General features: G+C 39.2%; 1 long non-coding RNA gene across 1 annotated transcript in view; it reads left to right on the forward strand.

Moving 5' to 3' along the window:
• LOC110397164 overlaps nt 1576-13587 on the forward strand; it is a 27678-nt gene continuing 15666 nt past the window's right edge. Inside the window, exon 1 of the long non-coding RNA XR_002437583.1 lies at nt 1576-1644. This is a non-coding gene — a long non-coding RNA (uncharacterized LOC110397164). The remainder of the gene's footprint in view (nt 1645-13587) is intronic.

Below are 13587 nucleotides of genomic sequence, written 5' to 3' on the forward strand. Positions count from 1 at the left end.
ATGTTTATATCTCATCACATCTCAAAATCGTGCTGTACGGTACATTTGTATGCTCCTCAGGAGTGTTGTGCAAATACCTATGTCAGGAGTATACCACACCTACATGGTCTGTAGTTATCACCCCTATGGAGGAAATAGGACTACATGAGAATGCATGAGTAGATACATTTAACAATTTTTTGCCTGAATGTAAAAGTTGAGGTGGTTTGAAATAGGAACAGAAGAGTATCAATCACTATGACCAGATGGATGGGATTCTTCATAAATATTGCAGGAATTTGCAGGGCGTCATTAGTATCACTCACTGTTTATTTACAATGTCACTGAGCACAAGTGGGAAACCATGAGAAAGGATGACTCAACAGCTATTTTTACGGAAGGTGACAGGTGTGAGCTGGTTATCATAGGACACCTCGTTGTCCTCTCTTCCAGGTACTGTAAGACACTTGCACCAGGAATGAAATGGCTGGCTATTCTGAGAAGGCAGGCTTTGTTGGATGAACATTAGCAGCAGATACTAAGAATAAATCTTTTCAGATAAAGGCAATCAAGCTCTTTGAAAGAGTGGCTGCTATGGTATTTGTTGGTCCTTGGAAGCAGCGAAATTGCTTCTGATAAATTCTTTGAGATACCAGGCAAAGTCATTGGGAATAGCAATAATCATATATAGGAAAATGTTAACTCACCCAAATGACAGTAGGGTCTCTGGCTTCAGAACACTCCTTCTCAGGAAGCGGCCCTCACCTAGGAGACACTCTCCTCTTGGAAGCTAGCCCTGAGCTGAGCCCAGGGAAGGGGATAGATCCAGGGTCCACCCTTTCCAGTCACCTGGGAAGCGCAGGTGAATTGCTTGCACCTATGCTTCCTGCGCCAGCCACTCCTTTCATCAGGTGCTCAGTCATCAGTTCAGGCTGTGACATAACAGCTTACAGTATGTGAATACCTCTTGCTTTTTTTTTCCAAGGAAACAAGAAGTGCAAAGATAGGCTGAAGTCACTGTCCTGAGTCCTAGCAACTATCAGTGTAGACTACAGAAACAGGTAGGAAGCAGCAGTGCCTCCAGCAGCAGGAGAGAGGAGTGGTGATGTGGCTTCAAGATGCTTAATGCTGGGTAATCATGAGAGGAACAGATGATAAAGACTTGTTTGCAGAGAGACCAGTTTCAACTTGAGTTCTTATTTAAAACTGTGAGAGAAAATGTATTATATGGAACTGGTGAATGAAAATGGACAGGCATATGTGGTGTGATATATTAATTACTTCAGATAAAAACTGAGCACAGAACAAGCAAAACACATGAAAAATCACACAGTTATGACCAAGAGAACCTTAACTCTCTTGTAGTCATTTGAATGAAACAATGTGAAATTGTTTCAAAATTTTCCTGGTGCATGCTGACCTTTTATCCATGTTCTGTGAAGCATTTCCACATACAAATGTGTAAGACAACGTCATTTGCACTAAAGTTATTGTAACTGAAGTCACTGTGCTGAGTAATTGACCTATTACTTGCACTGTATGTACTGTGTGTATTACAAATGAGTTACTGATATTTTGTCACTGGATTTCCTAATAAAGTATTTTGTTGTTTTATACTTCACATGTGAGACAGGAAGGATCATGTTTTAAGGGCCAGATACTCAGGTAAGATTAAATTTTTCCCTGAACAAATGGATTTAGGTAATGAAGGAGGTGGTTAGCTCTTAGAAGTAACCCTAGGTGTTTGAATCTGGCTTTTGTTGCTACCAGCAGAAACTGGCAGGGAAGACATACACAGGGGAGGGTGAAGTGGGAAAATAGATGTCTCCTCTTGGTGGTGGAATGAGTGTGGATCTTAAATTATAGGGCTAACCAGGAAGAGTTCATGAAAACTATGTTTGGGTCTCCGTTTACTGAATTTCATTTCAGGCTCAAACAAATCCCCTACTCCAAAGAAATTCTTACCTGAAACCACTGGCTAAATTTTATGTTCAACTCAGAACTCTAGGAAACCGCTTTCATGGAAATCTATTTGTATACGGTTTCCACCAGAAGCAGTAAATTCTTCTCAGTTCTCTGGAGATTTTGCCAGGTGATACCTAACCCAGGCTTCCTGCTGTGCTCTGCGACTCTCACCAAAGCAGAGCCTTCACCAAAAGCTCACCTACAGAGCTTGTCACTGCTAGATAATACAGATCTAAGTTACCACTGCTGTAAACTGCTCTGCACGTTTCAACCCATGGTGCTGGCTCAAGCAGAGCTAGAATGTCCCTAGAGAGCACTCTGCTACCCCTCTGTGACTCTGCTCCGCGACCCTCTTAGTGCACACTTCCCTTAAACAGGCTGAGAACAACAGGTGCAGCAATAAGAGGGCATAGGTCCCTTTTTTTCTGCTATTTTTTTTATTATTATAAAAGACTTATTAGTAACATAGGACTGTGTTGATTTTTACACTAAATTTCCAATAGATAATGTATTCGTCATATGACGAAGGTGATCTAACCCTGTGCATGCATTCAGAGTGTCTCAAACTATTTGTTTGAGATTACAGAAATACTTTGTTTGACCAGAACAAATGCAGTGTTTCAGTTTAGCTGATGAATATGACCCCCCAAACCCCAGATAAATAAATAGATACCTAAAAGTCTACTCTATTCCTAAACATAACCTCAAATACAAGTAGTTTCTGTCAGTAATTATTCACAGGGCTTGTTCCTTGCTTAAGATCTTTCTGTGCATCCCAAGCTGCAGTCCTATCATAGTCTTCCAGGAAACACCATGACAGAAGGGCCTGCAAGACCCTACACCTCCACACTAGAAATGATTCTCGGCCTGATGCCCTGTGTTTATTATAGCAAGTTATGTCATTGACCTCAGGGGAACAAACGCTTGGCTCCTGACTATTGAAATTACCACTGATCTCTGTCTAAATAGGTGCTGCATTTACAGCTAGGCAGAAGATCTTAATGGCCATGGAACACTTGAAGGGAGAATTCATAGTGAATTAAAAAAATTTAAAAATTGTCATTTCTTTTTTTGAGAACAACAACATTAAATTTTCTTTTTCTCAATTTTATAATAGCTTGATTTTTTAAAGATTCTTCCAAGTTTCAAATAGCAGTACTTCCTTCCCCTCGATCCTGCTATTTCTAGAACTTTTAATATTGTAATACTCCACAATGCAAATACAGTCAGTTGATTCCCCCTTCCTTACTCAGGCCTTTTTGTCTCCCTAAGAAAACCCTCCTTTTCTCTACCTATATTGCTGTCTCTAAAGGAAATTATATAATGCATTTTAATGGCTGATAAAGATCTTGAAAACTGGCCTGTAGCATAGGAAAGCCTCTTCCTTCCAGTTTTGTAAATATTGCTACTTTTTTTTTTTAATTTTTTTTTTTATATATAGGAATCTTAAATGCCAGGACAGTACTACAGGAAGGAGGCCTACCATTTTCTGAAAAAGTCCAAAGAGTATTCAGGTTCAGGATCTTCTGGACATGACTGTTGTAGAGTATTTCTGTATTAACAATAGTGTGCTCTTCAGCAGTGAATACAAAACTAAGTAATATATTTGCACATATATTTTGCCATGGGAAGACCAGCATATGGGCCAAATGGCATTGTCCCAGCCCAAGGCCTTGCAGATGGCAAAGCTTGGTGCTCCTAGCCTGCAGCCTCCCATATTCACTGCTGCATGTGGTGGAGATTACAGAAAGGATGGCATTCTTGCTTCTCCTTTTCAATTTGCCTGGCTTTAGGGCTTTAAGTGAGACCATTAGCATTATTGAACTTAGCATTTGGTGGTTAATATATGATAAAGGGGTTATTACACAGTGATCCCTGTATGTTTAGGTCAGCTGTGGCAATCAATCAATGGACACTTTGCCTTTGACAGCACATGCTTCCATAAAAAAAATTCTCTGGCAGAGGCCTGTTAGCTTGTAATGACAGAGTAACCTCTGTCAAGTAATATACTTGATAAATTTTGCATGTGCTGTTGACTGACAGAAGCCCTGGCTTCCTGTCTGACCAGCACACATGGCTTCAAAGAGCACAGAAACCCCTTTCTTCTCTCCAAAAGGAACACTGAAACCCACGCAGGCAGCATCAAACATGTCTCTGAAGGGAGAATAAAACAATACTGCACCAGGGAAAGCAGCTTTCATACATTTATGAAGCCCAACTTGCTCTTTCCCCTCTCCCTGCACATTCCTGCCACTCACAATTACCCAAGATATGCTCACTTTGCACACCCGGCCATGCAAGCCACTGGCCTGGCGAGCAGCCTGGCAGCTGAAGAGAGGAAAATGTCCTCCACCATCCCACTAGCCAGCACTTCCTACCTCTGGGATCAGCAGGCCGCTGTGGTCGCCCCTTGTTTAGTCTGAGTGGATGCAGTAATTGTCTGCAGCTGTGGCTCCTGCTTGCTCACACACTGTGGGCTGCACTAAGGTAGGGCAGCAGTGCCACTGCCTGCAGAAGAGTCCCATGGCCTCCTAGTGTGCTGATTCACACTGCTGTCCCTTGGTTGGGAACAACAGGGTTGGCCCAAATGGCACATGAAGTATTGACTCCCCTACTGCTACCAGCAGGGCCACACAGTGAAGAAGGAACCACCAGCTGTCTGAATGTTAATTGCCTGACTTGGTGCTGCCAGAAAAGAGAACTGACATGCTGAACCATCTCTCGCCACAGAACAGCTCTGACTCTTATATTATCATTTAAAATATTTCACATTTTGAGAACATTTGTTCTTCATATTTTGCTTCTCTGCTGACGCTGCATGCTCAGTGTGCCTAAACCCTTGCAGATACATCCCCACCACACAGACCCTATCTTGTCTGTGATATTGTTAGGTAAGCAGGCCTGCTGGCCTCCCTCTTGGACGCACCCTGGCCATGGGCAGACAGGCCCAAGGGAATTTCTAGCCAGACAAGCTCCTGGTGTCTTCTCACCATCACCCCAGGCCAGAGTGCACTGCAGGCTTTGACCCTTCCTCTGCCAGCTGTTCCTTCCACACCAATTTGTTTCACTGTAGATGCCGATGGCCGTGTTTAGCAGGTTATGAAAAATTAATTTTCCACATGGCCAAGCAGAGCTCACATGAAAGAGGTTTAAAACTGCATGCTCCCTTGCTAACCACATGCATCTATTTGTTTTGGAGAGAAGATTTCATCATTTTCTTCCACAGGGGCACAATCTGATTATGTGGGATTAATCTTGAAAACCACCCTAATCCTGACTGCAGAAATACGTAAAGACTGTCAAGCAAGTGTGTGATCTAAGCTTGAGCACTTGGCTGTATGGAGCAGGCCCATCAAGGAAGAGCTTAGCAGCACCCCACTGTCAATTACCATGTGGACTAATTGGAGTGTAATTTAAAGAGATTCTAAAGCCCACTTGTCAACAGGTGTTCTTTAGGGTACACTAATCAAAACAATTCTGTTTATGGAAAATGTTATTTAAAACCGACATGTAGGCTGCAATAATAAAGTGACAGTTTCTCAGCAATTGCGACAGCACCCAGTGAAAGCTGGACAGAATGAGAAAATGTAAACTTGGACCCCAAATGAGTCTTTACTCATGTGCTGAAACAGTTGCATTTGGAAAAGACAGCATGCTTTTGCCTTTAAACGCTCCTTTCATTTTCATGTAGACTTCTCCTAATACCAGCATGAGTTCTTGTTGGGCTACCAAAGCCAAAAGTGCACTGAAATAGAGAGTAGAATATTATGTCTGTATTTTCACTTTGTTATGGCCATACTTCAGGCCTTCAAGCAGAACACAAAATGATGATGCAGGCAGTTAAATGGCACTCATCGCGCAGCTGTCATTCATTTGGTAAAGGACCGTGACATAACTTAGGACATAATAAATCTTCAAAATATACTCTTACTTTCCTTCTCTCCATCTTAAACTTTGAAACCATATCAGAGAAGTGGCATGTGGAGATTTTAATTATAAACTGAAAAGAATATCTCCACAATGAATAACCATAATGAAAACTGCTAAACTTTGGATATGCAAACATTATAGCAGTTCAAACCAATATTAAAACTTCTGAGACACAAAAGATTTAAAGATGAATATTTCTTCTGGTGGTATATAGAAATCTTGATGAGATCATTTTATATGGTGAAGTATGTGGTTGCACAGAAATAGTGCTTCATTTATTCACAATGGGAAACATCATTTTCAGTCAGGAAATTTAAAAATGATCATTTCAAAAGCATGTGTTTGAGCAATATATTCATAGTCATGTCAGAAATAACTTCTGATGGAGACAGATCTTCTGAAAAGGTCCATTTCCCTGCTCTGTAAAATGTTGAGTGTGTCTGTACGATGATGAATTAAGCATATTTCATCTAACTATTCATTTTGTGGAGCTTGAAGCTGTGAGAAAGAGCCATTGTAGGTGAACTTAAACTTTCCAATAGAATATAAACTTAGGTACAAAATTCTGGTTTTCCTAGGAAGAGGATCAGTGGCATGAAAATTTCACCCCATGTAATTAAAAGTTTGCTGTTGAGTGTGTGCCTGTTCTCTTTCCTGCTGAATTTAATATCTGATGGAAGAAATTCAGTTCACTACTAAGGTATCCTCTGCTCAAAACAGTGTTAAGCAATATTTTGAGAGAGTTATAAACTGTTCTTCCCCATCTTCAGCCTGCAAATGTGGCTGGAATACATTTTTAAGCAGCATGAAGAATTAAAAATAATGAAAAGTCAAAATATGCACACTGTGCAAAAGTATGGTCAAATACATTTTGCCTTGTATAAACTTCACCCAGTCTATGTGGGTTTTAACATATTTCCATGACTTTAAATAAGAAAACATCTTAAAGCACAGCCCATGGGAAACCGAAGCTTGATTAGTTTTACTTTTTACTGCAGCCTGCAGAGTGTAAAACACAGCACATCAGAATTGAATTTGTCATCTCCAGACCTCACAGGAATTTTAGGAACTAAATAGTTAGGAAGCATCCTGGTACTTCTCTTTGCTTTAATCATAGTAGAAGTTTCAATTTAAACATTCAGGAAATCTCCCTTATTTAAAGCAATCAACTCATTGCTGACAGGGTCTGGCTTTACTATGTTTAATTTTTTGGCATCATGCAAAACTTGATTGGTTACAGCCAGTGCATGAACAGGTCCTCTCCCTCCCCCTCCTCCCTTGAAAAAATAAAAAATCTCCAGATCTTTGCTGCATCATTCTAAGTCCTACACACCCTAGCATGTGTGAAAACCAATGACTTGTTAGTGCAAAACCTCAACTGGAAAATGTATATCATACCTAAAATAGCCAAGGAAAACCTTATTGCCAAATAGCTTCCCTATGGCTTTCAGCTGCAAAGTTTAGAATCCATTTTTTTGGCTCAGTTATTCAACATTTTTACCCTTATTTTGAGTGTTCCTTTTTTTCATGTCGTACATGTAGCTCCGCAATGCATTTCTAAGATTGCAGCCTGCTATGGATAAAAGGATTAATCACACACCTTCCCTGCATCGTTGAGCTGTAGTGTTGGTATTTACATAGGTTAGGTTGTACTCTCTGAGGAGAAACCTCTTCTGTGCCCTGGGGTTGGCTCTAATACATAACATTTCAGGATAAGAACTGGACATTGACCACAAAGTAAGTTGTCACTCTTGATAAAAGAGTATATTGGTAGTCTGAGTCATGAGTAGATTAGAATATGCCATTTCCATGCTTATTGCAGTTGATGAAGTCTCTACAGTCAGATATACTGATACAGATATCTTCTTTCAAAGATCTAGTTCCAGATGCAAAATCTAGGAATGGGAACATGGAGTGTTTTTGTCTAATACCTTGAAAGTCTTAACTAACATTTGTACCTCTGAAAGCTGTGGAGATTTCATCCTAGAGTGAGGAAAACGCTCACTTTTTAGTTGGATTGAGATTATTACAAGTGCTACAATTAACAAATGAATAAATACTGTTATAGATATAAAAATCAACATAATAGAATATCCATAAAATATATAAATATTGGCAACTTATGCAAATGATAAAATTTTAGACCTTGAATTGCAAAAAGCTTTCTGCATATTGGCTAGTAAGGCTTTGGTACCAGTTTCCCACTCGGGGACCTGTGCTTGTTAGATCCCAATTAAGAAGGTAACGTGAACTAATCAGAACAGCCATTAGGCTTGTATCGAAGAGCTGGCATTCCCTAATGTGAAACTGTGCTGCATTTTTCACCTCGCAGTAGCTATGTAAGTCTTGCTTACAGCTGCAGTGGATTATTTCTTGAGGCTAAGGTTCAGAGCTCACAAAAATTTCAGATCACCGGGCTCCCCTTGCAGAATGTCATGGCTGTGAATAGCATCTATTTTCTTCTTTTTTTCCTTTATGTTTTTTTTCCCATGGTCACCTTCACAAATTCTCCTTTGTTGCATTGTAATCTCTTCAGCTTCCATTTATACCATCTCAAACATAAATTAGCATCATTCTCTGTTCATTCATCTTTTCATCTGATAATAGTAAACAGAACATTACAAATAACACCAGATCATCTTAGCCTTCTGCTGCTTACTAGAGAGTGGTTCAGCACAAGTAGAATGAGAGAGTGCTAAGCTCTTAAAAAATACTATCTCTCCTGCTACTTTGGGTCAGGCTGTAATCTCACATTTTTTAACTGAAATTTTTTCAAGTACTTCTACTGCTTTATGTGCCTCCTCTTTCCACATGAGTTAGTTGAATTCAGCTTTGGTTTGCTTAACTACTTTTTCCCACTGTTCGTGAAAAACAAACCAGAGTTCCTCCTTTGAGGGCAAGGTTTCTTCTTCAAGATGAGATAAACACCTCAAAATCCAAGGGGAAGGAGGAATTCTCTGTTATCTTGGCAAAACTGGGAAAATTAAAGAGCAAGATCAGTCTTCTAGGAAAGTGCGAAGACTTGCTGGTATAGCTTCAGTATGTATTTGACATAGACCTGTGTGAAAGAACTACCTTACAGGTGGGAGCGCAGGAAGATTCTTGATGCATTAGAAGGTTATGCAGCTTGCATGTGGAGTGGAAGACAGGATCTCTCTTCTCTACAGTCACACTCTTTTATAAATAACACAGGCAGGATGCGTCTTCTTTATAAAAATGCATTCATTCTGGCAGTACTTCACAGAGCAAATTCTACCTGCAGTAGATATTTCAGACAAGATACAAGAAAAATAAATAGTTCATGCAACTTCTAAGAGTGATGACTATGTCCCACAAGTGGAAAAGTATCAGTCATGATCCTTAGGTGATTTAAATCATCAGAGCAAATAACACATAATAATGATGTCAGTCTCATTTACACAAATGAAGTCTAAGTCTGACCAAATGCATCTTGGCAGATAAGATAGCCTTTCAGTTTTCCTCACAAGCTTAGCACATGACAGTAAAGCTGAAACAATGAGCATGCCAGCTGAGTATCACTACACTACTGGTTAGATGCATTTCTTTTAATAGACATGAAAAGGAAATGAGAAGTGGGAACCAATAGCTATATAGATAGCTATATTTCCTGAGAAAATGTGTGGCTGGAAGTACACAGTGCTTCTAGCTTGAGCTTGTGTAGCTTGTTACAGATCATTTAATTTTTGTGTTAGAGCTTCGTGCAAAGCTGAGTGAAAATAGAAAAAAAATAATTATCTTCAGAGCATACTGATTAGACTTTTTGTTATTAACTATGTCTTGGTAAGTAAAATGATGGTGTTCATCCACATTAGACAGCCAATATGGAGAAACTGGTGGAGAAAAACTATGCAAAGACAGGCTTATGTTTGTCTTTGGAGATAAACTACATACTAGACATCTTAGCATAACACAGACAAATATTTTGGCCAGAGATAGACTTATATCTATCAAAAGAGAATTAGTATTATGCATCTTAAGTCCTCACACTTTTTGAATGGAGATGGACCTCCTGCTTCATGGATCTTCTGGCCACTGTAGCACAAAATGTCCAAAATCAAGCACAAGAATTATTTTGCTTTCTTTTTTCTGAGAGCTCAGCCTTAATTTCTGCTTTGAACAGTTTGGTAGCTTGCTATTTTTTACTCTGAATCAGCAGTCTTTGGCTCCCTGTCCTATATGCATAGTTGTGTCAAACTGAAAGTTGTGAATCTAATAGAATAAAACAATTCTGAGCAGAGGTTGGACAGCATGTGGATAGAATTAGGAATTAAGCCTTGGTGGAGTGCAGGTTTACAGTGTGGTATTTCTGTGAAGAAGTACATCCATACTAAATAACTTCAGCTTTAGAAAGAGAAAGCTAATAACAGCTAAAGAAAACCTTCACATTATAAAGATGGAAATCACTCAACTCTGAAGCTTACAGGGTCAGATTGCAGTGCTCTCAATAATTATTATATAAATCTAGATTAAATATTCTGAAATGAATGGATTTGCTCTATTGGTTCAACTGGAAAAAAAGACCTACTGGATAACCTGTGTTAATGGACATTTATCCAGGCAATTTCAAGGTAATGTCTGAGGCATTAAATGCAATCTCATATAACGACTAATGTGCAAGAAGATGGTAGGTCAAAATTTCCAGCTCAGATATTTTCCTAAAAGATGCACATAGAAAAGTAAATTATATCTTTGAATTACTTTATCAGATTATTTCTGTACAGAAAAATATGTTTAACATATTAAATAGGCAGCATCAAGACACCATACAGAACAACTGCAAATTAAAATAATCCAGAAAGGAATGACAAAGTGCAGACAAAGATGAAAAAAGAAGTAACACAGGAAAGGGGTATATGAAAAAGATGACAATATAACTGAACATGCCGAGAGCAGAGAGAAATTAAAAATTTTCTTTGACTGATATATTTGACTACCTGTGAAATTTATTTCTCAAAGTGTTGAATCCCTGCTAGAATTCAGTCCAAAAACAAAACATACTTGCTTTTTTCATTTCTATATTTTTCAGTCTGTTGTGAGACAGTTAGAGCCAATTTTCATAGCGCTTGTTCAATAAGTTCACCCCGTGGAAGTCAGCATTCCCACTGACTTTAGGTTGCAGCATTCAACACCTCCAAAATACAGGGTTTGAGGATCTTGTCTAAATTAAGCTGTCTTCAAAATTCAGGTATGTATGCTCTGAGCTTGTGTAAAAATTGTGACATTTTAATGGATTAAGTTAATGAGAAGAATCCTCATCACTGGCCCAGATTCTCAATTCCTTTCAGATCCATCAGTAGTAAAGAGGTCCAGAAGTCCCAAGCCACCAGATAGTGAAGGTTTTCTGTAAGCTTTTGTAGAGAATCCCATCAGAAAAGAAGAAAATGACAGGTAGACTGGGAGGTTTGCAGGAGTAAGGCCCAAAGGACTGTGTCGTGCATCTCTGGGGAAGTCAATTCCCCATAGATTAAACTTCCTCAGAGATACCTTCCCTGTCCTGCCACTGCCTGAGTCACAAGCTCTATAGTTTATGCTCTGTGTTAAATCCAGAAAAAAAAAGGACACAAAAGATGGGGTCACCTAAAAAACGTGAGCGGTATTCCTCTGAGCATCACCCTTTGACAAAGAGTTATATATACTAATAATGCACCTTGTAGTAAGACAATCTTTATTAAGTTCAAAATCACACTAGAAGAACTATAAATTGTTTTCAAACTGAAGAATAATGACAAGTGGGGGAACAAATATAAACCAACACATAAATTACAATCACAATATATGTATATAATCAGGTCCAGCCAGTGATCTCACGACTCAAAATGCTAGTAGATCCAACAAGGAGTACTTAAAATACAGCCAGGTTTTCCAGAGCAAGCTATTTGGAAAACGTATTGTTATTATTAGGTTCTTAGTTCATTCACTATATGTAAATCAATTTCTTCATCGTAGGTGATGACAGTGGAAGTTCCAGACATGACAAAATTTTATGATACAAGAGCATCAAAGTCCCACCTGCAGTATTAATTTATTATTTATACTGTTGTTCTTGTTTTTGTTTTTGTTTTTACCAAAACAACTCCCAAAGATATGAACTTTTTGCTCTCTTAGTATCACCTTCCCTTTATATTATAGCCTTCTCCTTTACACCTCACTCAATATTAATTGCTTTGCATGTTATTAACTTGGCTTCTTCCTTACAAGACAAAATTGCAGTCAGTTTCAAAAGGCATTTAGTACTTTTTTTGTTCCTGGCCTGAGATACTGTAAGGTCATCACTTGACTTTAAGGCAACGAAACATATATCCCTGCTATTTCATTACATTGAGAGCTTATGCTATGTTTAAGAATGGCTTTGGAGAAGATCTGATCCAACAGTCATCTAAAGCAATGATGCAATTTATTGATAGAAGGCTTCCTTTCTCGAGGTTACAAAGGACTGCGGTTTGCCAGTTTTGACAACCCTGCAGTGAGCATCCTTATCTTGGCAGCATTATGAAGCTTTGGCATCCAGCTGTGCACAGGTGGAGGCTATGTGGACATCTCTTCGTTTCATTTTTACAAGCATGGTTTGCAGAGTACACATCTCTTGAAGGGATGAGGCTGACAGGTGATTTAGCTATCACTTCCCTGATTCTCATCTATGCTAAAGTTGTTTTGTCTTTTTTTTTTTAATGTTCTGAATGTTTGCCTAGTGCCAGCCCCTGAAACAATTCCATATTTGTGGCCCTGGGGATGTCACTAGTGTCACAAAGAGGACAAAAGATGCAAAAAAAGTCAGCTACTAATTTCAGACAGGATGTCTTAAATACCCTCTTGTCTAATCTGAGAAGGTGGCAGTAGACACTTTCTGCCCTTGGCTTTCCAGAGCCCTTCAGGTAGGTCAGAGATGATTTGGCATGGCTAGAGGAATGACATGCAAGCAGTGAATTTGGCATTCTCTCTCCTGCTTATATGTGTTGAAATGCATTCATTCGCATTGGTCTCTCTTGGCTCTCTTGAACATGAGGGAACTCTTGAGCTTGTGTTGGTGACTGCCAATGAGTTAAAACTGGGAAAGAAAAAATCAGAAAAGTCAGCCAGCATTACTGCTTGCTTTATTCCCCTGAGTCCCTGGAGTTGTGTTATTGTCTTCATGTACTACAGCAAATGGACTCAGTAAATAGCTTGCGCCATGCCCTCACGAGTACTTTCAAAGAAGGTCAGTTTAATTAAATTACAAGAAAAAGACAAAGAGGGAGCAACACCTTGCTCAATTCAGAATATTTATGAATTTTGTTAACAAATTATGGAATGGTTTACACTTACATTACAATGGCTTTCAGTTCTGGACAATGTCCAGTGTAAAAATGTAAAAGTAAAGCCATTATCTCATCCAAATACACACTCATACAATTGCACATCAAAAGATTCCATAACGTCCTCTTCAAAAAATTAAGGTTTTAGATGCAGAAGACATCCCTCTCCCTTCCTGTGTCCCCATAATCCTCTCCTTGCCTTCTCCAGGACTGGTTTCACTGTCCTCACTGTTCTGGAATCAGATAAGCTGAGTGGGCAAAACCACAGCAGCCTGACTTTGGGGAGTTCAAGAAGTAATCTGTAAGCTTCAGTGTCACTTTGTGTCATTTTAACTTTGTTAGAGTTTAGGATGGAAAAAAGGGAGAGGGAAGGGTAGAGGAGGAGAGGGAGAGGGAAGGG

This window comes from Numida meleagris, chromosome 3 (assembly GCF_002078875.1).
Source record: "Numida meleagris isolate 19003 breed g44 Domestic line chromosome 3, NumMel1.0, whole genome shotgun sequence".
Lineage (NCBI taxonomy): Eukaryota > Metazoa > Chordata > Aves > Galliformes > Numididae > Numida > Numida meleagris.